Source organism: Stomoxys calcitrans, chromosome 3, assembly GCF_963082655.1.
Source record: "Stomoxys calcitrans chromosome 3, idStoCalc2.1, whole genome shotgun sequence".
NCBI lineage: Eukaryota > Metazoa > Arthropoda > Insecta > Diptera > Muscidae > Stomoxys > Stomoxys calcitrans.
Genome location: NC_081554.1, coordinates 105,410,267 through 105,437,622, shown reverse-complemented (window position 1 = coordinate 105,437,622; position 27,356 = coordinate 105,410,267).

The following is a 27,356-nucleotide window of genomic DNA, read 5'->3' as shown; positions in this document are numbered from 1 at the left end:
TGTTGGGTCATTCTGGAAGTGATTTGTGCGGATGGAATATGTAATTTTCGTTTTTCTCGGAAACGACTTAAGCGGTTTGCAATCGGATTGATTTATTTGAAAGCCAATAATAATATCTACAATTCCATACTGGTTTTGTCTACATAGCACTCACAGTTTCCGAGATATAGAATAATTTTATGTTGGTTCATTCTGGAAGTGACTTGTGCGGATGGAATAGGTAATTTTCGTTTTTCTCGGAAACGACTTAAGCGATTTGCAATCGGATTGATTCATTTGAAAGCCAATAATAATATCTACAATTCCATACTGGTTTTGTCTACCTAGCACTCACAGTTTCCGAGATATAGAATAATTTTATATTGGTTCATTCTGGAAGTGACTTGTGCTGATGGAATATGTAATTTTCGTTTTTCTCGGAAACGACTTAAGCGATTTGCAATCGAATTGATTCGTTTGAAAGCCAAAAATAATGTCTACAATTCCATACTAGTTATGTCTACCTAGCACTTACCGTTTCCGAGATATCGATTATTTTTATGTTGGGTCATTCTGGAAGTGAATTGTGCCGATGGAATATGTAATTTTCGTTTTTCTCGGAAACGACTTAAGGTATTTGCAATCGGATTGATTCATTTGAAAGCCAATAATAATATCTACAATTCCATACTGCTTTAATCTACCTAGCACTTACCGTTTCCGAGATATAGATTATTTTTAGGTTGGGTCATTCTGGAAGTGACTTGTGCGGATGGAATATGTAATTTTCGTTTTTCTCGGAAACGACTTAAGCGATTTGCAATCGGATTGATTCATTTGAAAGCCAATAATAATATCTACAATTCCATACAGGTTTTGTCTAACTAGCACGCACAGTTTCCGAGATATAGAATAATTTTATGTTGGTTCATTCTGGAAGTGACTTGTGCGGATGGAATATGTATTTTTTGTTTTTCTCGGAAACGACTTAAACGATTTGCAATCGGATTGATTCATTTGAAAGCCAATAATAATATCTACAATTCCATACTGGTTTTGTCTACCTAGCACTCACAGTTTCCGAGATATAGAATAATTTTATATTGGTTCATTCTGGAAGTGACTTGTGCGGATGAAATATGTAATTTTCCTTTTTTTCGGAAACGACTAAAACGATTTGCAATCGGATTGATTCATTTGAAAGCCAATAATAATATCTACAATTCCATACTGGTTTTGTCTACCTAGCACTTACCGTTTCCGAGATATAGATTATTTTTAGGTTGGGTCATTCTGGAAGTGACTTGTGCGGATGGAATATGTAATTTTCGTTTTTCTCGGAAACGGCTTAAGCGATTTGCAATCGTATTGATTCATTTGAAAGCCAATAATAATATCTACAATCCCATACTGGTTTTGTCTACCTAGCACTCACAGTTTCCGAGATATATAATAATTTTATGTTGGGTCATTCTGGAAGTGACTTGTGCCGATGGAATATGTAATTTTCGTTTTTCTCGAAAACGACTTAGGCCATTTGCAATCGGATTGATTCATTTGAAAGCCAATAATAATTTCTACAATTCCATACTGGTTTTGTCTACCTAGCACTCACAGTTTCCGAGATATAGAATAATTTTATGTTGGTTCATTCTGAAAGTGACTTGTGCGGATGGAATAGGTAATTTTCGTTTTTCTCGGAAACGACTTAAGCGATTTGCAATCGGATTGATTCATTTGAAAGCCAATCATATTATCTACAATTCCATACTGGTTTTGTCTACCTAGGACTCACAGTTTCCGAGATATAGAATTATGTTATGTTGGTTCATTCTGGAAGTGACTTGTGCGGATGGAATATGTAATTTTCGTTTTTCTCGGAAACGAATTAAACGATTTGCAATCGGATTGATTCATTTGAAAGCCAATAATAATATCTACAATTCCATACTGGTTTTATCTACCTAGCACTTACCGTTTCCGAGATATAGATTATTTTTAGGTTGGGTCATTCTGGAAGTGACTTGTGCGGATGGAATATGTAATTTTCGTTTTTCTCGGAAACGACTTAAGCGATTTGCAATCGGATTGATTCATTTGAAAGCCAATAATAATATCTACAATTCCATACTGGTTTTATCTACCTAGCGCTTACCGTTTCCGAGATATAGATTATTTTTAGGTTGGGTCATTCTGGAAGTGACTTGTGCGGATGGAATATGTAATTTTCGTTTTTCTCGGAAACGACTTAAGCGATTTGCAATCGGATTGATTCATTTGAAAGCCAATAATAATATCTACAATTCCATACTGGTTTTATCTACCTAGCACTTACCGTTTCCGAGATATAGATTATTTTTAGGTTGGGTCATTCTGGAAGTGACTTGTGCGGATGGAATATGTAATTTTCATTTTTCTCGGAAACGACTTAAGCGATTTGCAATCGGATTGATTCGTTTGAAAGCCAAAAATAATGTCTACAATTCCATACTAGTTATGTCTACCTAGCACTTACCGTTTCCGAGATATAGAATAATTTTATGTTGGGTCATTCTGGAAGTGATTTGTGCGGATGGAATATGTAATTTTCGTTTTTTCGGAAACGACTTCAGCGATTTGCAATCGGATTGATTCATTTGAAAGCCAATAATAATATCTACAATTCCATACTGGTTTTGTCTACCTAGCACTCACAGTTTCCGAGATATAGAATAATTTTATTCCATTTCATACTGGTTTAGTCTACCTAGCACTTACCGTTTCCGAGATATTGATTATTTTTAGGTTGGGTCATTCTGGAAGTGACTTGTGCGGATGGAATGTATAATTTTCGTTTTTCTCGGAAACGAATTAAACGATTTGCAATCGGATTGATTCATTTGAAAGCCAATAATAATATCTACAATTCCATACTGGTTTTATCTACCTAGCACTTACCGTTTCCGAGATATAGATTATTTTTAGGTTGGGTCATTCTGGAAGTGGCTTGTGCGGATGGAATATGTAATTTTCGTTTTTCTCGGAAACGACTTAAGCGATTTGCAATCGGATTGATTCACTTGAAAGCCAATAATAATATCTACAATTCCATACTGGTTTGTCTACCTAGCACTCACAGTTTCCGAGATATAGAATAATTTTATGTTGGGTCATTCTGGAAGTGATTTGTGCGGATGGAATATGTAATTTTCGTTTTTCTCGGAAACGACTTAAGCGGTTTGCAATCGGATCGATTTATTTGAAAGCCAATAATAATATCTACAATTCCATACTGGGTTTGTCTACCTAGCACTCACAGTTTCCCAGATATAGAATAATTTTATGTTGGTTCATTCTGGAAGTGACTTGTGCGGATGGAATAGGTAATTTTCGTTTTTCTCGGAAACGACTTAAGCGATTTGCAATCGGATTGATTCATTTGAAAGCCAATAATAATATCTACAATTCCATACTGGTTTTGTCTACCTAGCACTTACAGTTTCCGAGATATAGAATAATTTTATGTTGGTTCATTCTGGAAGTGACTTGTGCGGATGGAATATGCAATTTACGTTTTTCTCGGAAACGACTTAAGCGATTTGCAATCGGATTGATTCATTTGAAAGCCAATAATAATATCTACAATTCCATACTGGTTTTGTCTACCTAGCACTCACAGTTTCCGAGGTATAGAATAATTTTATGTTGGGTCATTCTGGAAGTGATTTGTGCGGATGGAATATGTAATTTTCGTTTTTCTCGGAAACGACTTAAGCGGTTTGCAATCAGATTGATTTATTTGAAAGCCAATAATAATATCTACAATTCCATACTGCTTTTGTCTACCTAGCACGCACAGTTTCCGAGATATAGAATAATTTTATGTTGGTTCATTCTGGAAGTGACTTGTGCGGATGGAATATGTAATTTTCGTTTTTCTCGGAAACGACTTAAGCGATTTGCAATCGGATTGATTCGTTTGAAAGCCAATAATAATATCTACAATTCCATACTGGTTTTGTCTACCTAGCACTCACAGTTTCCGAGATATAGAATAATTTTATGTTGGTTCATTCTGGAAGTGACTTGTGCGGATGGAATATGTAACTTTCGTTTTTCTCGGAAACGACTTAAACGATTTGCAATCGGATTGATTCATTTAAAAGCCAATAATAACATCTACAATTCCATACTGGTTTTGTCTACCTAGCACTTACCGTTTCCGAGATATAGATTATTTTTAGGTTGGGTCATTCTGGAAGTGACTTGTGCGGATGGAATATATAATTTTCGTTTTTCTCGGAAACGGCTTAAGCGATTTGCAATCGTATTGATTCATTTGAAAGCCAATAATAATATATACAATTCCATACTGGTTTTGTCTACCTAGCACTCACAGTTTCCGAGATATAGAATAATTTTATGTTAGGTCATTCTGGAAGTGACTTGTGCCGTTGGAATATGTAATTTTCGTTTTTCTCGAAAACGACTTAAACGATTTGCAATCGGATTGATTCATTTGAAAGCCAATAATAATATCTACAATTCCATACTGGTTTTGTCTACCTAGCACTCACAGTTTCCGAGATATAGAATAACTTTATGTTGGTTCATTCTGAAAGTGACTTGTGCGGATGGAATAGGTAATTTTCGTTTTTCTCGGAAACGACTTAAGCAATTTGCAATCGGATTGATTCATTTGAAAGCCAATAATAATATCTACAATTCCATACTGGTTTTATCTACCTAGCACTTACCGTTTCCGAGATATAGATTATTTTTAGGTTGGGTCATTCTGGAAGTGACTTGTGCGGATGGAATATGTAATTTTCGTTTTTCTCGGAAACGACTTAAACGATTTGCAATCGTATTGATTCATTTGAAAGCCAATAATAATATATACAATTCCATACTGGTTTTGTCTACCTAGCACTCACAGTTTCCGAGATATAGAATAATTTTATGTTAGGTCATTCTGGAAGTGACTTGTGCCGTTGGAATATGTAATTTTCGTTTTTCTCGGAAACGGCTTAAGCGATTTGCAATCGTATTGATTCATTTGAAAGCCAATAATAATATCTACAATTCCATACTGGTTTTGTCTACCTAGCACTCACAGTTTCCGAAATATAGAATAATTTTATGTTAGGTCATTCTGGAAGTGACTTGTGCCGTTGGAATATGTAATTTTCGTTTTTCTCGAAAACGACTTAAACGATTTGCAATCGGATTGATTCATTTGAAAGCCAATAATAATATCTACAATTCCATACTGGTTTTATCTAGCTAGCACTTACCGTTTCCGAGATATAGATTATTTTTGGGTTGGGTCATTCTGGAAGTGACTTGTGCGGATGGAATATGTAATTTTCGTTTTTCTCGGAAACGACTTAAACGATTTGCAATCGGATCGATTCATTTGAAAGCCAATAATAATATATACAATTCCATACTGGTTTTGTCTACCTAGCACTCACAGTTTCCGAGATATAGAATAATTTTATGTTGGGTCATTCTGGAAGTGATTTGTGCGGATGGAATATGTAATTTTCGTTTTTCTCGGAAACGACTTAAGCGGTTTGCAATCGGATTGATTTATTTGAAAGCCAATAATAATATCTACAATTCCATACTGGTTTTGTCTACCTAGCACTCACAGTTTCCGAGATATAGAATAATTTTATGTTGGTTCATTCTGGAAGTGACTTGTGCGGATGGAATAGGTAGTTTTCGTTTTTCTCGGAAACGACTTAAGCGATTTGCAATCGGATTGATTCATTGAAAGCCAATAATAATATCTACAATTCCATAGTGGGTTTGTCTACCTAGCACTCACAGTTTCCGAGATATAGAATAATTTTATCTTGGTTCATTCTGGAAGTGACTTGTGCTGATGGAATATGTAATTTTCGTTTTTCTCGGAAACGACTTAAGCGATTTGCAATCGAATTGATTCGTTTGAAAGCCAAAAATAATGTCTACAATTCCATACTAGTTATGTCTACCTAGCACTTACCGTTTCCGAGATATCGATTATTTTTATGTTGGGTCATTCTGGAAGTGAATTGTGCCGATGGAATATGTAATTTTCGTTTTTCTCGGAAACGACTTAAGCTATTTGCAATCGGATTGATTCATTTGAAAGCCAATAATAATATCTACAATTCCATACTGGTTTTGTCTACCTAGCACTCACAGTTTCCGAGGTATAGAATAATTTTATGTTGGGTCATTCTGGAAGTGATTTGTGCGGATGGAATATGTAATTTTCGTTTTTCTCGGAAACGACTTAAGCGGTTTGCAATCGGATTGATTTATTTGAAAGCCAATAATAATATCTACAATTCCATACTGCTTTTGTCTACCTAGCACGCACAGTTTCCGAGACATAGAATAATTTTATGTTGGTTCATTCTGGAAGTGACTTGTGCGGATGGAATAGGTAATTTTCGTTTTTCTCGGAAACGACTTAAGCGATTTGCAATCGGATTGATTCATTTAAAAGCCGATAATAACATCTACAATTCCATACTGGTTTTGTCTACCTAGCACTTACCGTTTCCGAGATATAGATTATTTTTAGGTTGGGTCATTCTGGAAGTGACTTGTGCGGATGGAATATATAATTTTCGTTTTTCTCGGAAACGGCTTAAGCGATTTGCAATCGTATTGATTCATTTGAAAGCCAATAATAATATATACAATTCCATACTGGTTTTGTCTACCTAGCACTCACAGTTTCCGAGATATAGAATAATTTTATGTTAGGTCATTCTGGAAGTGACTTGTGCCGTTGGAATATGTAATTTTCATTTTTCTCGAAAACGACTTAAACGATTTGCAATCGGATTGATTCATTTGAAAGCCAATAATAATATCTACAATTCCATACTGGTTTTGTCTACCTAGCACTCACAGTTTCCGAGATATAGAATAATTTTATGTTGGTTCATTCTGAAAGTGACTTGTGCGGATGGAATAGGTAATTTTCGTTTTTCTCGGAAACGACTTAAGCAATTTGCAATCGGATTGATTCATTTGAAAGCCAATAATAATATCTACAATTCCATACTGGTTTTATCTACCTAGCACTTACCGTTTCCGAGATATAGATTATTTTTAGGTTGGGTCATTCTCGAAGTGACTTGTGCGGATGGAATATGTAATTTTCGTTTTTCTCGGAAACGACTTAAGCGATTTGCAATCGGATTGATTCATTTGAAAGCCAATAATAATATCTACAATTCCATACTGGCTTTGTCTACCTAGCACTCACAGTTTCCGAGATATAGAATAATTTTATGTTGGGTCATTCTGGAAGTGATTTGTGCGGATGGAATATGTTATTTTCGTTTTTCTCGGAAACGACTTAAGAGGTTTGCAATCGGATTGATTTATTTGAAAGCCAATAATAATATCTACAATTCCATACTGGTTTTGTCTACCTAGCACGCACAGTTTCCGAGATATAGAATAATTTTATGTTGGTTCATTCTGGAAGTGACTTGTGCGGATGGAATAGGTAATTTTCGTTTTTCTCGGAAACGACTTAAGCGATTTGCAATCGGATTGATTCATTTGAAAGCCAATAATAATATCCACAATTCCATACTGGTTTTGTCTACCTAGCACTCACAGTTTCCGAGATATAGAATAATTTTATGTTGGTTCATTCTGGAAGTGACTTGTGCGGATGGAATATGTAATTTTCGTTTTTCTCGGAAACGACTTAAGCGATTTGCACTCGGATTGACTCATTTGAAAGCCAATAATAATATCTACAATTCCATACTGGTTTTGTCTACCTAGCACTCACAGTTTCCGAGATATAGAATAATTTTATGTTGGGTCATTCTGGAAGTGATTTGTGCGGATGGAATATGTAATTTTCGTTTTTTTCGGAAACGACTTAAGCGGTTTGCAATAGGATCGATTTATTTGAAAGCCAATAATAATATCTACAATTCCATACTGGGTTTGTCTACCTAGCACTCACAGTTTCCGAGATATAGAATAATTTTATGTTGGTTCATTCTGGAAGTGACTTGTGCTGATGGAATATGTAATTTTCGTTTTTCTCGGAAACGACTTAAGCGATTTGCAATCGAATTGATTCGTTTGAAAGCCAAAAATAATGTCTACAATTCCATACTAGTTATGTCTACCTAGCACTTACCGTTTCCGAGATATAGATTATTTTTAGGTTGGGTCATTCTGGAAGTGACTTGTGCGGATGGAATATGTAATTTTCGTTTTTCTCGGAAACGACTTAAGCGGTTTGCAATCGGATTCATTTATTTGAAAGCCAATAATAATATCTACAATTCCATACTGGTTTTGTCTAACTAGCACGCACAGTTTCCGAGATATCGATTATTTTTATATTGGGTCATTCTGGAAGTGAATTGTGCCGATGGAATATGTAATTTTCGTTTTTCTCGGAAACGACTTAAGCTATTTGCAATCGGATTGATTCATTTGAAAGCCAATAATAATATCTACAATTCCATACTGGTTTTATCTACCTAGCACTTACCGTTTCCGAGATATAGATTATTTTTAGGTTGGGTCATTCTGGAAGTGACTTGTGCGGATGGAATATGTAATTTTCGTTTTTCTCGGAAACGAATTAAGCGGTTTGCAATCGGATTCATTTATTTGAAAGCCAATAATAATATCTACAATTCCATACTGGTTTTGTCTACCTAGCACTCACAGTTTCCGAGATATAGAATAATTTTATGTTGGTTCATTCTGGAAGTGACTTGTGCGGATGAAATATGTAATTTTCCTTTTTCTCGGAAACGACTTAAACGATTTGCAATCGGATTGATTCATTTGAAAGCCAATAATAATATCTACAATTCCATACTGGTTTTGTCTACCTAGCACTTACCGTTTCCGAGATATAGATTATTTTTAGGTTGGGTCATTCTGGAAGTGACTTGTGCGGATGTAATATGTAATTTTCCTTTTTCTCGGAAACGACTTAAACGATTTGCAATGGAATAGGTAATTTTCGTTTTTCTCGGAAACGACTTAAGCGATTTGCAATCGGATTGATTCATTTAAAAGCCGATAATAACATCTACAATTCCATACTGGTTTTGTCTACCTAGCACTTACCGTTTCCGAGATATAGATTATTTTTAGGTTGGGTCATTCTGGAAGTGACTTGTGCGGATGGAATATATAATTTTCGTTTTTCTCGGAAACGGCTTAAGCGATTTGCAATCGTATTGATTCATTTGAAAGCCAATAATAATATATACAATTCCATACTGGTTTTGTCTACCTAGCACTCACAGTTTCCGAGATATAGAATAATTTTATGTTAGGTCATTCTGGAAGTGACTTGTGCCGTTGGAATATGTAATTTTCATTTTTCTCGAAAACGACTTAAACGATTTGCAATCGGATTGATTCATTTGAAAGCCAATAATAATATCTACAATTCCATACTGGTTTTGTCTACCTAGCACTCACAGTTTCCGAGATATAGAATAATTTTATGTTGGTTCATTCTGAAAGTGACTTGTGCGGATGGAATAGGTAATTTTCGTTTTTCTCGGAAACGACTTAAGCAATTTGCAATCGGATTGATTCATTTGAAAGCCAATAATAATATCTACAATTCCATACTGGTTTTATCTACCTAGCACTTACCGTTTCCGAGATATAGATTATTTTTAGGTTGGGTCATTCTCGAAGTGACTTGTGCGGATGGAATATGTAATTTTCGTTTTTCTCGGAAACGACTTAAGCGATTTGCAATCGGATTGATTCATTTGAAAGCCAATAATAATATCTACAATTCCATACTGGCTTTGTCTACCTAGCACTCACAGTTTCCGAGATATAGAATAATTTTATGTTGGGTCATTCTGGAAGTGATTTGTGCGGATGGAATATGTTATTTTCGTTTTTCTCGGAAACGACTTAAGAGGTTTGCAATCGGATTGATTTATTTGAAAGCCAATAATAATATCTACAATTCCATACTGGTTTTGTCTACCTAGCACGCACAGTTTCCGAGATATAGAATAATTTTATGTTGGTTCATTCTGGAAGTGACTTGTGCGGATGGAATAGGTAATTTTCGTTTTTCTCGGAAACGACTTAAGCGATTTGCAATCGGATTGATTCATTTGAAAGCCAATAATAATATCCACAATTCCATACTGGTTTTGTCTACCTAGCACTCACAGTTTCCGAGATATAGAATAATTTTATGTTGGTTCATTCTGGAAGTGACTTGTGCGGATGGAATATGTAATTTTCGTTTTTCTCGGAAACGACTTAAGCGATTTGCACTCGGATTGACTCATTTGAAAGCCAATAATAATATCTACAATTCCATACTGGTTTTGTCTACCTAGCACTCACAGTTTCCGAGATATAGAATAATTTTATGTTGGGTCATTCTGGAAGTGATTTGTGCGGATGGAATATGTAATTTTCGTTTTTTTCGGAAACGACTTAAGCGGTTTGCAATAGGATCGATTTATTTGAAAGCCAATAATAATATCTACAATTCCATACTGGGTTTGTCTACCTAGCACTCACAGTTTCCGAGATATAGAATAATTTTATGTTGGTTCATTCTGGAAGTGACTTGTGCTGATGGAATATGTAATTTTCGTTTTTCTCGGAAACGACTTAAGCGATTTGCAATCGAATTGATTCGTTTGAAAGCCAAAAATAATGTCTACAATTCCATACTAGTTATGTCTACCTAGCACTTACCGTTTCCGAGATATAGATTATTTTTAGGTTGGGTCATTCTGGAAGTGACTTGTGCGGATGGAATATGTAATTTTCGTTTTTCTCGGAAACGACTTAAGCGGTTTGCAATCGGATTCATTTATTTGAAAGCCAATAATAATATCTACAATTCCATACTGGTTTTGTCTAACTAGCACGCACAGTTTCCGAGATATCGATTATTTTTATATTGGGTCATTCTGGAAGTGAATTGTGCCGATGGAATATGTAATTTTCGTTTTTCTCGGAAACGACTTAAGCTATTTGCAATCGGATTGATTCATTTGAAAGCCAATAATAATATCTACAATTCCATACTGGTTTTATCTACCTAGCACTTACCGTTTCCGAGATATAGATTATTTTTAGGTTGGGTCATTCTGGAAGTGACTTGTGCGGATGGAATATGTAATTTTCGTTTTTCTCGGAAACGAATTAAGCGGTTTGCAATCGGATTCATTTATTTGAAAGCCAATAATAATATCTACAATTCCATACTGGTTTTGTCTACCTAGCACTCACAGTTTCCGAGATATAGAATAATTTTATGTTGGTTCATTCTGGAAGTGACTTGTGCGGATGAAATATGTAATTTTCCTTTTTCTCGGAAACGACTTAAACGATTTGCAATCGGATTGATTCATTTGAAAGCCAATAATAATATCTACAATTCCATACTGGTTTTGTCTACCTAGCACTTACCGTTTCCGAGATATAGATTATTTTTAGGTTGGGTCATTCTGGAAGTGACTTGTGCGGATGTAATATGTAATTTTCCTTTTTCTCGGAAACGACTTAAACGATTTGCAATCGGATTGATTCATTTGAAAGCCAATAATAATATCTACAATTCCATACTGGTTTTGTCTACCTAGCACTTACCGTTTCCGAGATATAGATTATTTTTAGGTTGGGTCATTCTGGAAGTGACTTGTGCCGATGGAATATGTAATTTTCGTTTTTCTCGGAAACGAATTAAACGATTTGCAATCGGATTGATTCATTTGAAAGCCAATAATAATATCTACAATTCCATACTGGTTTTATCTACCTAGCACTTACCGTTTCCGAGATATAGATTATTTTTAGGTTGGGTCATTCTGGAAGTGACTTGTGCCGATGGAATATGTAATTTTCGTTTTTCTCGGAAACGAATTAAACGATTTGCAATCGGATTGATTCATTTGAAAGCCAATAATAATATCTACAATTCCATACTGGTTTTATCTACCTAGCACTTACCGTTTCCGAGATATAGATTATTTTTAGGTTGGGTCATTCTGGAAGTGACTTGTGCGGATGTAATATGTAATTTTCGTTTTTCTCGGAAACGACTTAAGCGATTTGCAATCGGATTGATTCATTTGAAAGCCAATAATAATATCTACAATTCCATACTGGTTTTATCTACCTAGCACTTACCGTTTCCGAGATATAGATTATTTTTAGGTTGGGTAATTCTGGAAGTGACTTGTGCGGATGGAATATGTAATTTTCGTTTTTCCAATAATAATATCTACAATTCCATACTGGTTTTATCTACCTAGCACTTACCGTGTCCGAGATATAGATTATTTTTAGGTTGGGTCATTCTGGAAGTGACTTGTGCGGATGGAATATGTAATTTTCGTTTTTCTCGGAAACGACCTAAGCGATTTGCAATCGGATTGATTCGTTTGAAAGCCAAAAATAATGTCTACAATTCCATACTAGTTATGTCTACCTAGCACTTACCGTTTCCGAGATATAGAATAATTTTATGTTGGGTCATTCTGGAAGTGATTTGTGCGGATGGAATATGTAATTTTCGTTTTTTCGGAAACGACTTAAGCGATTTGCAATCGGATTGATTCATTTGAAAGCCAATAATAATATCTACAATTCCATACTGGTTTTGTCTACCTAGCACTCACAGTTTCCGAGATATAGAATAATTTTATTCCATTTCATACTGGTTTAGTCTACCTAGCACTTACCGTTTCCGAGATATTGATTATTTTTAGGTTGGGTCATTCTGGAAGTGACTTGTGCGGATGGAATGTATAATTTTCGTTTTTCTCGGAAACGAATTAAACGATTTGCAATCGGATTGATTCATTTGAAAGCCAATAATAATATCTACAATTCCATACTGGTTTTATCTACCTAGCACTTACCGTTTCCGAGATATAGATTATTTTTAGGTTGGGTCATTCTGGAAGTGGCTTGTGCGGATGGAATATGTAATTTTCGTTTTTCTCGGAAACGACTTAAGCGATTTGCAATCGGATTGATTCATTTGAAAGCCAATAATAATATCTACAATTCCATACTGGTTTGTCTACCTAGCACTCACAGTTTCCGAGATATAGAATAATTTTATGTTGGGTCATTCTGGAAGTGATTTGTGCGGATGGAATATGTAATTTTCGTTTTTCTCGGAAACGACTTAAGCGGTTTGCAATCGGATCGATTTATTTGAAAGCCAATAATAATATCTACAATTCCATACTGGGTTTGTCTACCTAGCACTCACAGTTTCCGAGATATAGAATAATTTTATGTTGGTTCATTCTGGAAGTGACTTGTGCGGATGGAATAGGTAATTTTCGTTTTTCTCGGAAACGACTTAAGCGATTTGCAATCGGATTGATTCATTTGAAAGCCAATAATAATATCTACAATTCCATACTGGTTTTGTCTACCTAGCACTTACAGTTTCCGAGATATAGAATAATTTTATGTTGGTTCATTCTGGAAGTGACTTGTGCGGATGGAATATGTAATTTTCGTTTTTCTCGGAAACGACTTAAGCGATTTGCAATCGGATTGATTCGTTTGAAAGCCAAAAATAATGTCTACAATTCCATACTAGTTATGTCTACCTAGCACTTACCGTTTCCGAGATATCTATTATTTTTATGTTGGGTCATTCTGGAAGTGACTTGTGCCGATGGAATATGTAATTTTCGTTTCTCTCGGAAACGACCTAAGCAATTTGCAATCGGATTGATTCATTTGAAAGCCAATAATAATATCTACAATTCCATACTGGTTTTATCTACCTAGCACTTACCGTTTCCGAGATATAGATTATTTTTAGGTTGGGTCATTCTGGAAGTGACTTGTGCGGATGGAATATGCAATTTTCGTTTTTCTCGGAAACGACTTAAGCGATTTGCAATCGGATTGATTCATTTGAAAGCCAATAATAATATCTACAATTCCATACTGGTTTTGTCTACCTAGCACTCACAGTTTCCGAGGTATAGAATAATTTTATGTTGGGTCATTCTGGAAGTGATTTGTGCGGATGGAATATGTAATTTTCGTTTTTCTCGGAAACGACTTAAGCGGTTTGCAATCGGATTGATTTATTTGAAAGCCAATAATAATATCTACAATTCCATACTGCTTTTGTCTACCTAGCACGCACAGTTTCCGAGACATAGAATAATTTTATGTTGGTTCATTCTGGAAGTGACTTGTGCGGATGGAATAGGTAATTTTCGTTTTTCTCGGAAACGACTTAAGCGATTTGCAATCGGATTGATTCATTTAAAAGCCGATAATAACATCTACAATTCCATACTGGTTTTGTCTACCTAGCACTTACCGTTTCCGAGATATAGATTATTTTTAGGTTGGGTCATTCTGGAAGTGACTTGTGCGGATGGAATATATAATTTTCGTTTTTCTCGGAAACGGCTTAAGCGATTTGCAATCGTATTGATTCATTTGAAAGCCAATAATAATATATACAATTCCATACTGGTTTTGTCTACCTAGCACTCACAGTTTCCGAGATATAGAATAATTTTATGTTAGGTCATTCTGGAAGTGACTTGTGCCGTTGGAATATGTAATTTTCATTTTTCTCGAAAACGACTTAAACGATTTGCAATCGGATTGATTCATTTGAAAGCCAATAATAATATCTACAATTCCATACTGGTTTTGTCTACCTAGCACTCACAGTTTCCGAGATATAGAATAATTTTATGTTGGTTCATTCTGAAAGTGACTTGTGCGGATGGAATAGGTAATTTTCGTTTTTCTCGGAAACGACTTAAGCAATTTGCAATCGGATTGATTCATTTGAAAGCCAATAATAATATCTACAATTCCATACTGGTTTTATCTACCTAGCACTTACCGTTTCCGAGATATAGATTATTTTTAGGTTGGGTCATTCTCGAAGTGACTTGTGCGGATGGAATATGTAATTTTCGTTTTTCTCGGAAACGACTTAAGCGATTTGCAATCGGATTGATTCATTTGAAAGCCAATAATAATATCTACAATTCCATACTGGCTTTGTCTACCTAGCACTCACAGTTTCCGAGATATAGAATAATTTTATGTTGGGTCATTCTGGAAGTGATTTGTGCGGATGGAATATGTTATTTTCGTTTTTCTCGGAAACGACTTAAGAGGTTTGCAATCGGATTGATTTATTTGAAAGCCAATAATAATATCTACAATTCCATACTGGTTTTGTCTACCTAGCACGCACAGTTTCCGAGATATAGAATAATTTTATGTTGGTTCATTCTGGAAGTGACTTGTGCGGATGGAATAGGTAATTTTCGTTTTTCTCGGAAACGACTTAAGCGATTTGCAATCGGATTGATTCATTTGAAAGCCAATAATAATATCCACAATTCCATACTGGTTTTGTCTACCTAGCACTCACAGTTTCCGAGATATAGAATAATTTTATGTTGGTTCATTCTGGAAGTGACTTGTGCGGATGGAATATGTAATTTTCGTTTTTCTCGGAAACGACTTAAGCGATTTGCACTCGGATTGACTCATTTGAAAGCCAATAATAATATCTACAATTCCATACTGGTTTTGTCTACCTAGCACTCACAGTTTCCGAGATATAGAATAATTTTATGTTGGGTCATTCTGGAAGTGATTTGTGCGGATGGAATATGTAATTTTCGTTTTTTTCGGAAACGACTTAAGCGGTTTGCAATCGGATCGATTTATTTGAAAGCCAATAATAATATCTACAATTCCATACTGGGTTTGTCTACCTAGCACTCACAGTTTCCGAGATATAGAATAATTTTATGTTGGTTCATTCTGGAAGTGACTTGTGCTGATGGAATATGTAATTTTCGTTTTTCTCGGAAACGACTTAAGCGATTTGCAATCGAATTGATTCGTTTGAAAGCCAAAAATAATGTCTACAATTCCATACTAGTTATGTCTACCTAGCACTTACCGTTTCCGAGATATAGATTATTTTTAGGTTGGGTCATTCTGGAAGTGACTTGTGCGGATGGAATATGTAATTTTCGTTTTTCTCGGAAACGACTTAAGCGGTTTGCAATCGGATTCATTTATTTGAAAGCCAATAATAATATCTACAATTCCATACTGGTTTTGTCTAACTAGCACGCACAGTTTCCGAGATATCGATTATTTTTATATTGGGTCATTCTGGAAGTGAATTGTGCCATTGGAATATGTAATTTTCGTTTTTCTCGGAAACGACTTAAGCTATTTGCAATCGGATTGATTCATTTGAAAGCCAATAATAATATCTACAATTCCATACTGGTTTTATCTACCTAGCACTTACCGTTTCCGAGATATAGATTATTTTTAGGTTGGGTCATTCTGGAAGTGACTTGTGCGGATGGAATATGTAATTTTCGTTTTTCTCGGAAACGAATTAAGCGGTTTGCAATCGGATTCATTTATTTGAAAGCCAATAATAATATCTACAATTCCATACTGGTTTTGTCTACCTAGCACTCACAGTTTCCGAGATATAGAATAATTTTATGTTGGTTCATTCTGGAAGTGACTTGTGCGGATGAAATATGTAATTTTCCTTTTTCTCGGAAACGACTTAAACGATTTGCAATCGGATTGATTCATTTGAAAGCCAATAATAATATCTACAATTCCATACTGGTTTTGTCTACCTAGCACTTACCGTTTCCGAGATATAGATTATTTTTAGGTTGGGTCATTCTGGAAGTGACTTGTGCGGATGGAATATGTAATTTTCCTTTTTCTCGGAAACGACTTAAACGATTTGCAATCGGATTGATTCATTTGAAAGCCAATAATAATATCTACAATTCCATACTGGTTTTATCTACCTAGCACTTACCGTTTCCGAGATATAGAATATTTTTAGGTTGGGTAATTCTGGAAGTGACTTGTGCGGATGGAATATGTAATTTTCGTTTTTCCAATAATAATATCTACAATTCCATACTGGTTTTATCTACCTAGCACTTACCGTGTCCGAGATATAGATTATTTTTAGGTTGGGTCATTCTGGAAGTGACTTGTGCGGATGGAATATGTAATTTTCGTTTTTCTCGGAAACGACCTAAGCGATTTGCAATCGGATTGATTCGTTTGAAAGCCAAAAATAATGTCTACAATTCCATACTAGTTATGTCTACCTAGCACTTACCGTTTCCGAGATATAGAATAATTTTATGTTGGGTCATTCTGGAAGTGATTTGTGCGGATGGAATATGTAATTTTCGTTTTTTCGGAAACGACTTAAGCGATTTGCAATCGGATTGATTCATTTGAAAGCCAATAATAATATCTACAATTCCATACTGGTTTTGTCTACCTAGCACTCAAGGTTTCCGAGATATAGAATAATTTTATTCCATTTCATACTGGTTTAGTCTACCTAGCACTTACCGTTTCCGAGATATTGATTATTTTTAGGTTGGGTCATTCTGGAAGTGACTTGTGCGGATGGAATGTATAATTTTCGTTTTTCTCGGAAACGAATTAAACGATTTGCAATCGGATTGATTCATTTGAAAGCCAATAATAATATCTACAATTCCATACTGGTTTTATCTACCTAGCACTTACCGTTTCCGAGATATAGATTATTTTTAGGTTGGGTCATTCTGGAAGTGGCTTGTGCGGATGGAATATGTAATTTTCGTTTTTCTCGGAAACGACTTAAGCGATTTGCAATCGGATTGATTCATTTGAAAGCCAATAATAATATCTACAATTCCATACTGGTTTGTCTACCTAGCACTCACAGTTTCCGAGATATAGAATAATTTTATGTTGGGTCATTCTGGAAGTGATTTGTGCGGATGGAATATGTAATTTTCGTTTTTCTCGGAAACGACTTAAGCGGTTTGCAATCGGATCGATTTATTTGAAAGCCAATAATAATATCTACAATTCCATACTGGGTTTGTCTACCTAGCACTCACAGTTTCCGAGATATAGAATAATTTTATGTTGGTTCATTCTGGAAGTGACTTGTGCGGATGGAATAGGTAATTTTCGTTTTTCTCGGAAACGACTTAAGCGATTTGCAATCGGATTGATTCATTTGAAAGCCAATAATAATATCTACAATTCCATACTGGTTTTGTCTACCTAGCACTTACAGTTTCCGAGATATAGAATAATTTTATGTTGGTTCATTCTGGAAGTGACTTGTGCGGATGGAATATGTAATTTTCGTTTTTCTCGGAAACGACTTAAGCGATTTGCAATCGGATTGATTCGTTTGAAAGCCAAAAATAATGTCTACAATTCCATACTAGTTATGTCTACCTAGCACTTACCGTTTCCGAGATATCTATTATTTTTATGTTGGGTCATTCTGGAAGTGACTTGTGCCGATGGAATATGCAATTTTCGTTTTTCTCGGAAACGACTTAAGCGATTTGCAATCGGATTGATTCATTTGAAAGCCAATAATAATATCTACAATTCCATACTGGTTTTGTCTACCTAGCACTCACAGTTTCCGAGGTATAGAATAATTTTATGTTGGGTCATTCTGGAAGTGATTTGTGCGGATGGAATATGTAATTTTCGTTTTTCTCGGAAACGACTTAAGCGGTTTGCAATCGGATTGATTTATTTGAAAGCCAATAATAATATCTACAATTCCATACTGCTTTTGTCTAACTAGCACGCACAGTTTCCGAGATATAGAATAATTTTACGTTGGTTCATTCTGGAAGTGACTTGTGCGGATGGAATAGGTAATTTTCGTTTTTCTCGGAAACGACTTAAGCGATTTGCAATCGGATTGATTCGTTCGAAAGCCAATAATAATATCTACAATTCCATACTGGTTTTGTCTACCTAGCACTCACAGTTTCCGAGATATAGAATAATTTTATGTTGGTTCATTCTGGAAGTGACTTGTGCGGATGGAATATGTAATTTTCGTTTTTCTCGGAAACGACTTAAGCGATTTGCAATCGGATTGATTCATTTGAAAGCCAATAATAATATCTACAATTCCATACTGGTTTTGTCTACCTAGCACTTACCGTTTCCGAGATATAGATTATTTTTAGGTTGGGTCATTCTGGAAGTGACTTGTGCGGATGGAATATATAATTTTCGTTTTTCTCGGAAACGGCTTAAGCGATTTGCAATCGGATTGATTCATTTGAAAGCCAATAATAATATATACAATTCCATACTGGTTTTGTCTACCTAGCACTCACAGTTTCCGAGATATAGAATAATTTTATGTTAGGTCATTCTGGAAGTGACTTGTGCCGTTGGAATATGTAATTTTCATTTTTCTCGAAAACGACTTAAACGATTTGCAATCGGATTGATTCATTTGAAAGCCAATAATAATATCTACAATTCCATACTGGTTTTGTCTACCTAGCACTCACAGTTTCCGAGATATAGAATAATTTTATGTTGGTTCATTCTGAAAGTGACTTGTGCGGATGGAATAGGTAATTTTCGTTTTTCTCGGAAACGACTTAAGCAATTTGCAATCGGATTGATTCATTTGAAAGCCAATAATAATATCTACAATTCCATACTGGTTTTATCTACCTAGCACTTACCGTTTCCGAGATATAGATTATTTTTAGGTTGGGTCATTCTCGAAGTGACTTGTGCGGATGGAATATGTAATTTTCGTTTTTCTCGGAAACGACTTAAGCGATTTGCAATCGGATTGATTCATTTGAAAGCCAATAATAATATCTACAATTCCATACTGGCTTTGTCTACCTAGCACTCACAGTTTCCGAGATATAGAATAATTTTATGTTGGGTCATTCTGGAAGTGATTTGTGCGGATGGAATATGTTATTTTCGTTTTTCTCGGAAACGACTTAAGAGGTTTGCAATCGGATTGATTTATTTGAAAGCCAATAATAATATCTACAATTCCATACTGGTTTTGTCTACCTAGCACGCACAGTTTCCGAGATATAGAATAATTTTATGTTGGTTCATTCTGGAAGTGACTTGTGCGGATGGAATAGGTAATTTTCGTTTTTCTCGGAAACGACTTAAGCGATTTGCAATCGGATTGATTCATTTGAAAGCCAATAATAATATCCACAATTCCATACTGGTTTTGTCTACCTAGCACTCACAGTTTCCGAGATATAGAATAATTTTATGTTGGTTCATTCTGGAAGTGACTTGTGCGGATGGAATATGTAATTTTCGTTTTTCTCGGAAACGACTTAAGCGATTTGCACTCGGATTGACTCATTTGAAAGCCAATAATAATATCTACAATTCCATACTGGTTTTGTCTACCTAGCACTCACAGTTTCCGAGATATAGAATAATTTTATGTTGGGTCATTCTGGAAGTGATTTGTGCGGATGGAATATGTAATTTTCGTTTTTTTCGGAAACGACTTAAGCGGTTTGCAATCGGATCGATTTATTTGAAAGCCAATAATAATATCTACAATTCCATACTGGGTTTGTCTACCTAGCACTCACAGTTTCCGAGATATAGAATAATTTTATGTTGGTTCATTCTGGAAGTGACTTGTGCTGATGGAATATGTAATTTTCGTTTTTCTCGGAAACGACTTAAGCGATTTGCAATCGAATTGATTCGTTTGAAAGCCAAAAATAATGTCTACAATTCCATACTAGTTATGTCTACCTAGCACTTACCGTTTCCGAGATATAGATTATTTTTAGGTTGGGTCATTCTGGAAGTGACTTGTGCGGATGGAATATGTAATTTTCGTTTTTCTCGGAAACGACTTAAGCGGTTTGCAATCGGATTCATTTATTTGAAAGCCAATAATAATATCTACAATTCCATACTGGTTTTGTCTAACTAGCACGCACAGTTTCCGAGATATCGATTATTTTTATATTGGGTCATTCTGGAAGTGAATTGTGCCATTGGAATATGTAATTTTCGTTTTTCTCGGAAACGACTTAAGCTATTTGCAATCGGATTGATTCATTTGAAAGCCAATAATAATATCTACAATTCCATACTGGTTTTATCTACCTAGCACTTACCGTTTCCGAGATATAGATTATTTTTAGGTTGGGTCATTCTGGAAGTGACTTGTGCGGATGGAATATGTAATTTTCGTTTTTCTCGGAAACGAATTAAGCGGTTTGCAATCGGATTCATTTATTTGAAAGCCAATAATAATATCTACAATTCCATACTGGTTTTGTCTACCTAGCACTCACAGTTTCCGAGATATAGAATAATTTTATGTTGGTTCATTCTGGAAGTGACTTGTGCGGATGAAATATGTAATTTTCCTTTTTCTCGGAAACGACTTAAACGATTTGCAATCGGATTGATTCATTTGAAAGCCAATAATAATATCTACAATTCCATACTGGTTTTGTCTACCTAGCACTTACCGTTTCCGAGATATAGATTATTTTTAGGTTGGGTCATTCTGGAAGTGACTTGTGCGGATGGAATATGTAATTTTCCTTTTTCTCGGAAACGACTTAAACGATTTGCAATCGGATTGATTCATTTGAAAGCCAATAATAATATCTACAATTCCATACTGGTTTTATCTACCTAGCACTTACCGTTTCCGAGATATAGATTATTTTTAGGTTGGGTAATTCTGGAAGTGACTTGTGCGGATGGAATATGTAATTTTCGTTTTTCCAATAATAATATCTACAATTCCATACTGGTTTTATCTACCTAGCACTTACCGTGTCCGAGATATAGATTATTTTTAGGTTGGGTCATTCTGGAAGTGACTTGTGCGGATGGAATATGTAATTTTCGTTTTTCTCGGAAACGACCTAAGCGATTTGCAATCGGATTGATTCGTTTGAAAGCCAAAAATAATGTCTACAATTCCATACTAGTTATGTCTACCTAGCACTTACCGTTTCCGAGATATAGAATAATTTTATGTTGGGTCATTCTGGAAGTGATTTGTGCGGATGGAATATGTAATTTTCGTTTTTTCGGAAACGACTTAAGCGATTTGCAATCGGATTGATTCATTTGAAAGCCAATAATAATATCTACAATTCCATACTGGTTTTGTCTACCTAGCACTCAAAGTTTCCGAGATATAGAATAATTTTATTCCATTTCATACTGGTTTAGTCTACCTAGCACTTACCGTTTCCGAGATATTGATTATTTTTAGGTTGGGTCATTCTGGAAGTGACTTGTGCGGATGGAATGTATAATTTTCGTTTTTCTCGGAAACGAATTAAACGATTTGCAATCGGATTGATTCATTTGAAAGCCAATAATAATATCTACAATTCCATACTGGTTTTATCTACCTAGCACTTACCGTTTCCGAGATATAGATTATTTTTAGGTTGGGTCATTCTGGAAGTGGCTTGTGCGGATGGAATATGTAATTTTCGTTTTTCTCGGAAACGACTTAAGCGATTTGCAATCGGATTGATTCATTTGAAAGCCAATAATAATATCTACAATTCCATACTGGTTTGTCTACCTAGCACTCACAGTTTCCGAGATATAGAATAATTTTATGTTGGGTCATTCTGGAAGTGATTTGTGCGGATGGAATATGTAATTTTCGTTTTTCTCGGAAACGACTTAAGCGGTTTGCAATCGGATCGATTTATTTGAAAGCCAATAATAATATCTACAATTCCATACTGGGTTTGTCTACCTAGCACTCACAGTTTCCGAGATATAGAATAATTTTATGTTGGTTCATTCTGGAAGTGACTTGTGCGGATGGAATAGGTAATTTTCGTTTTTCTCGGAAACGACTTAAGCGATTTGCAATCGGATTGATTCATTTGAAAGCCAATAATAATATCTACAATTCCATACTGGTTTTGTCTACCTAGCACTTACAGTTTCCGAGATATAGAATAATTTTATGTTGGTTCATTCTGGAAGTGACTTGTGCGGATGGAATATGTAATTTTCGTTTTTCTCGGAAACGACTTAAGCGATTTGCAATCGGATTGATTCGTTTGAAAGCCAAAAATAATGTCTACAATTCCATACTAGTTATGTCTACCTAGCACTTACCGTTTCCGAGATATCTATTATTTTTATGTTGGGTCATTCTGGAAGTGACTTGTGCCGATGGAATATGCAATTTTCGTTTTTCTCGGAAACGACTTAAGCGATTTGCAATCGGATTGATTCATTTGAAAGCCAATAATAATATCTACAATTCCATACTGGTTTTGTCTACCTAGCACTCACAGTTTCCGAGGTATAGAATAATTTTATGTTGGGTCATTCTGGAAGTGATTTGTGCGGATGGAATATGTAATTTTCGTTTTTCTCGGAAACGACTTAAGCGGTTTGCAATCGGATTGATTTATTTGAAAGCCAATAATAATATCTACAATTCCATACTGCTTTTGTCTAACTAGCACGCACAGTTTCCGAGATATAGAATAATTTTATGTTGGTTCATTCTGGAAGTGACTTGTGCGGATGGAATAGGTAATTTTCGTTTTTCTCGGAAACGACTTAAGCGATTTGCAATCGGATTGATTCGTTTGAAAGCCAATAATAATATCTACAATTCCATACTGGTTTTGTCTACCTAGCACTCACAGTTTCCGAGATATAGAATAATTTTATGTTGGTTCATTCTGGAAGTGACTTGTGCGGATGGAATATGTAATTTTCGTTTTTCTCGGAAACGACTTAAGCGATTTGCAATCGGATTGATTCATTTGAAAGCCAATAATAATATCTACAATTCCATACTGGTTTTGTCTACCTAGCACTTACCGTTTCCGAGATATAGATTATTTTTAGGTTGGGTCATTCTGGAAGTGACTTGTGCGGATGGAATATATAATTTTCGTTTTTCTCGGAAACGGCTTAAGCGATTTGCAATCGGATTGATTCATTTGAAAGCCAATAATAATATATACAATTCCATACTGGTTTTGTCTACCTAGCACTCACAGTTTCCGAGATATAGAATAATTTTATGTTAGGTCATTCTGGAAGTGACTTGTGCCGTTGGAATATGTAATTTTCGTTTTTCTCGAAAACGACTTAAACGATTTGCAATCGGATTGATTCATTTGAAAGCCAATAATAATATCTACAATTCCATACTGGTTTTGTCTACCTAGCACTCACAGTTTCCGAGATATAGAATAATTTTATGTTGGTTCATTCTGAAAGTGACTTGTGCGGATGGAATAGGTAATTTTCGTTTTTCTCGGAAACGACTTAAGCAATTTGCAATCGGATTGATTCATTTGAAAGCCAATAATAATATCTACAATTCCATACTGGTTTTATCTACCTAGCACTTACCGTTTCCGAGATATAGATTATTTTTAGGTTGGGTCATTCTGGAAGTGACTTGTGCGGATGGAATATGTAATTTTCGTTTTTCTCGGAAACGACTTAAGCGATTTGCAATCGGATTGATTCATTTGAAAGCCAATAATAATATCTACAATTCCATACTGGTTTTGTCTACCTAGCACTCACAGTTTCCGAGATATAGAATAATTTTATGTTGGGTCATTCTGGAAGTGATTTGTGCGGATGGAATATGTTATTTTCGTTTTTCTCGGAAACGACTTAAGAGGTTTGCAATCGGATCGATTTATTTGAAAGCCAATAATAATATCTACAATTCCATACTGGTTTTGTCTACCTAGCACGCACAGTTTCCGAGATATAGAATAATTTTATGTTGGTTCATTCTGGAAGTGACTTGTGCGGATGGAATAGGTAATTTTCGTTTTTCTCGGAAACGACTTAAGCGATTTGCAATCGGATTGATTCATTTGAAATCCAATAATAATATCCACAATTCCATACTGGTTTTGTCTACCTAGCGCTCACAGTTTCCGAGATATAGAATAATTTTATGTTGGTTCATTCTGGAAGTGACTTGTGCGGATGGAATATGTAATTTTCGTATTTCTCGGAAACGACTTAAGCGATTTGCACTCGGATTGACTCATTTGAAAGCCAATAATAATATCTACAATTCCATACTGGTTTTGTCTACCTAGCACTTACCGTTTCCGAGATATCGATTATTTTTATGTTGGGTCATTCTGGAAGTGACTTGTGCCGATGGAATATGTAATTTTCGTTTTTCTCGGAAACGACTTAAGCAATTTGCAATCGGATTGATTCATTTGAAAGCCAATAATAATATCTACAATTCCATACTGGTTTTATCTACCTAGCACTTACCGTTTCCGAGATATAGATTATTTTTAGGTTGGGTCGTTCTGGAAGTGACTTGTGCGGATGGAATATGTAATTTTCGTTTTTCTCGGAAACGACTTAAGCGATTTGCAATCGGATTGATTCATTTGAAAGCCAATAATAATATCTACAATTCCATACTGGTTTTGTCTACCTAGCACTCACAGTTTCCGAGATATAGAATAATTTTATGTTGGGTCATTCTGGAAGTGATTTGTGCGGATGGAATATGTAATTTTCGTTTTTCTCGGAAACGACTTAAGCGGTTTGCAATCGGATTGATTTATTTGAAAGCCAATAATAATATCTACAATTCCATACTGCTTTTGTCTACCTAGCACGCACAGTTTCCGAGATTTAGAATAATTTTATGTTGGTTCATTCTGGAAGTGACTTGTGCGGATGGAATAGGTAATTTTCGTTTTTCTCGGAAACGACTTAAGCGATTTGCAATCGGATTGATTCATTTGAAAGCCAATAATAATATCTACAATTCCATACTGGTTTTGTGTACCTAGCACTCACAGTTTCCGAGATATAGAATAATTTTATGGTTGGTTGGTTGGCAATCGGATTGATTCATTTGAAAGCCAATAATAATATCTACAATTCCATACTGGTTTTGTCTACCTAGCACTTACCGTTTCCGAGATATAAATTATTTTTAGGTTGGGTCATTCTGGAAGTGACTTGTGCGGATGGAATAGGTAATTTTCGTTTTTCTCGGAAACGGCTTAAGCGATTTGCAATCGTATTGATTCATTTGAAAGCCAATAATAATATCTACAATTCCATACTGGTTTTGTCTACCTAGCACTCACAGTTTCCGATATATAGAATAATTTTATGTTAGGTCATTCTGGAAGTGACTTGTGCCGATGGAATATGTAATTTTCGTTTTTCTCGAAAACGACTTAAACGATTTGCAATCGGATTGATTCATTTGAAAGCCAATAATAATATCTACAATTCCATAATGGTTTTGTCTACCTAGCACTCACAGTTTCCGAGATATAGAATAATTTTATGTTGGTTCATTCTGAAAGTGACTTGTGCGGATGGAATAGGTAATTTTCGTTTTTCCCGGAAACGACTTAAGCAATTTGCAATCGGATTGATTCATTTGAAAGCCAATAATAATATCTACAATTCCATACTGGTTTTATCTACCTAGAACTTACCGTTTCCGAGATATAGATTATTTTTAGATTGGGTCATTCTGGAAGTGACTTGTGCGGATGGAATATGTAATTTTCGTTTTTCTCGGAAACGACTTAAGCGATTTGCAATCGGATTGATTCATTTGAAAGCCAATAATAATATCTACAATTCCATACTGGTTTTGTCTACCTAGCACTCACAGTTTCCGAGATATAGAATAATTTAATGTTGGGTCATTCTGGAAGTGATTGTGCGGATGGAATATGTAATTTTCGTTTTTCTCGGAAACGACTTAAGCGATTTGCAATCGGATTGATTCATTTGAAAGCCAATAATAATATCTACAATTCCATACTGGTTTTGTCTACCTAGCACTCACAGTTTCCGAGATATGGAATAATTTTATGTTGTGTCATTCTGGAAGTGACTTGCGCGGATGGAATATGTAATTTTCGTTTTTCTCGGAAACGACTTAAGCGATTTGCAATCGGATTGATTCATTTGAAAGCCAATAATAATATCTACAATTCCATACTGGTTTAGTCTGCCTAGCACTCACAGTTTCCGAGATATAGAATAATTTTTTGGGTTCATTCTGGAAGTGACTTGCGCGGATGGAATATGTAATTTTCGTTTTTCTCGCAAACGACTTAAGCGATTTGCAATTGGATTGATTCATTTGAAAGCCAAAAATAATATCTACAATTCCATACTGGTTAGTCTACCTAGCACTTACCGTTTCCGAGATATGGATTATTTTTAGGTTGGGTCATTCTGGAAGTGACTTGTGCGGATGGAATATGTAATTTTCGTTTTTCTCGGAAACGACTTAAGCGATTTGCAATCGGATTGTTCATTTGAAAGCCAATAGTAATATCTACAATTCCATACTGGTTTTGTCTACCTAGCACTCACAGTTTCCGAGATATAGAATAATTTTATGTTGGGTCATTCTGGAAGTGGTTTGTGCGGATGGAATATGTAATTTTCGTTTTTCTCGGAAACGACTTAAGCGGTTTGCAATCGGATTGATTTAT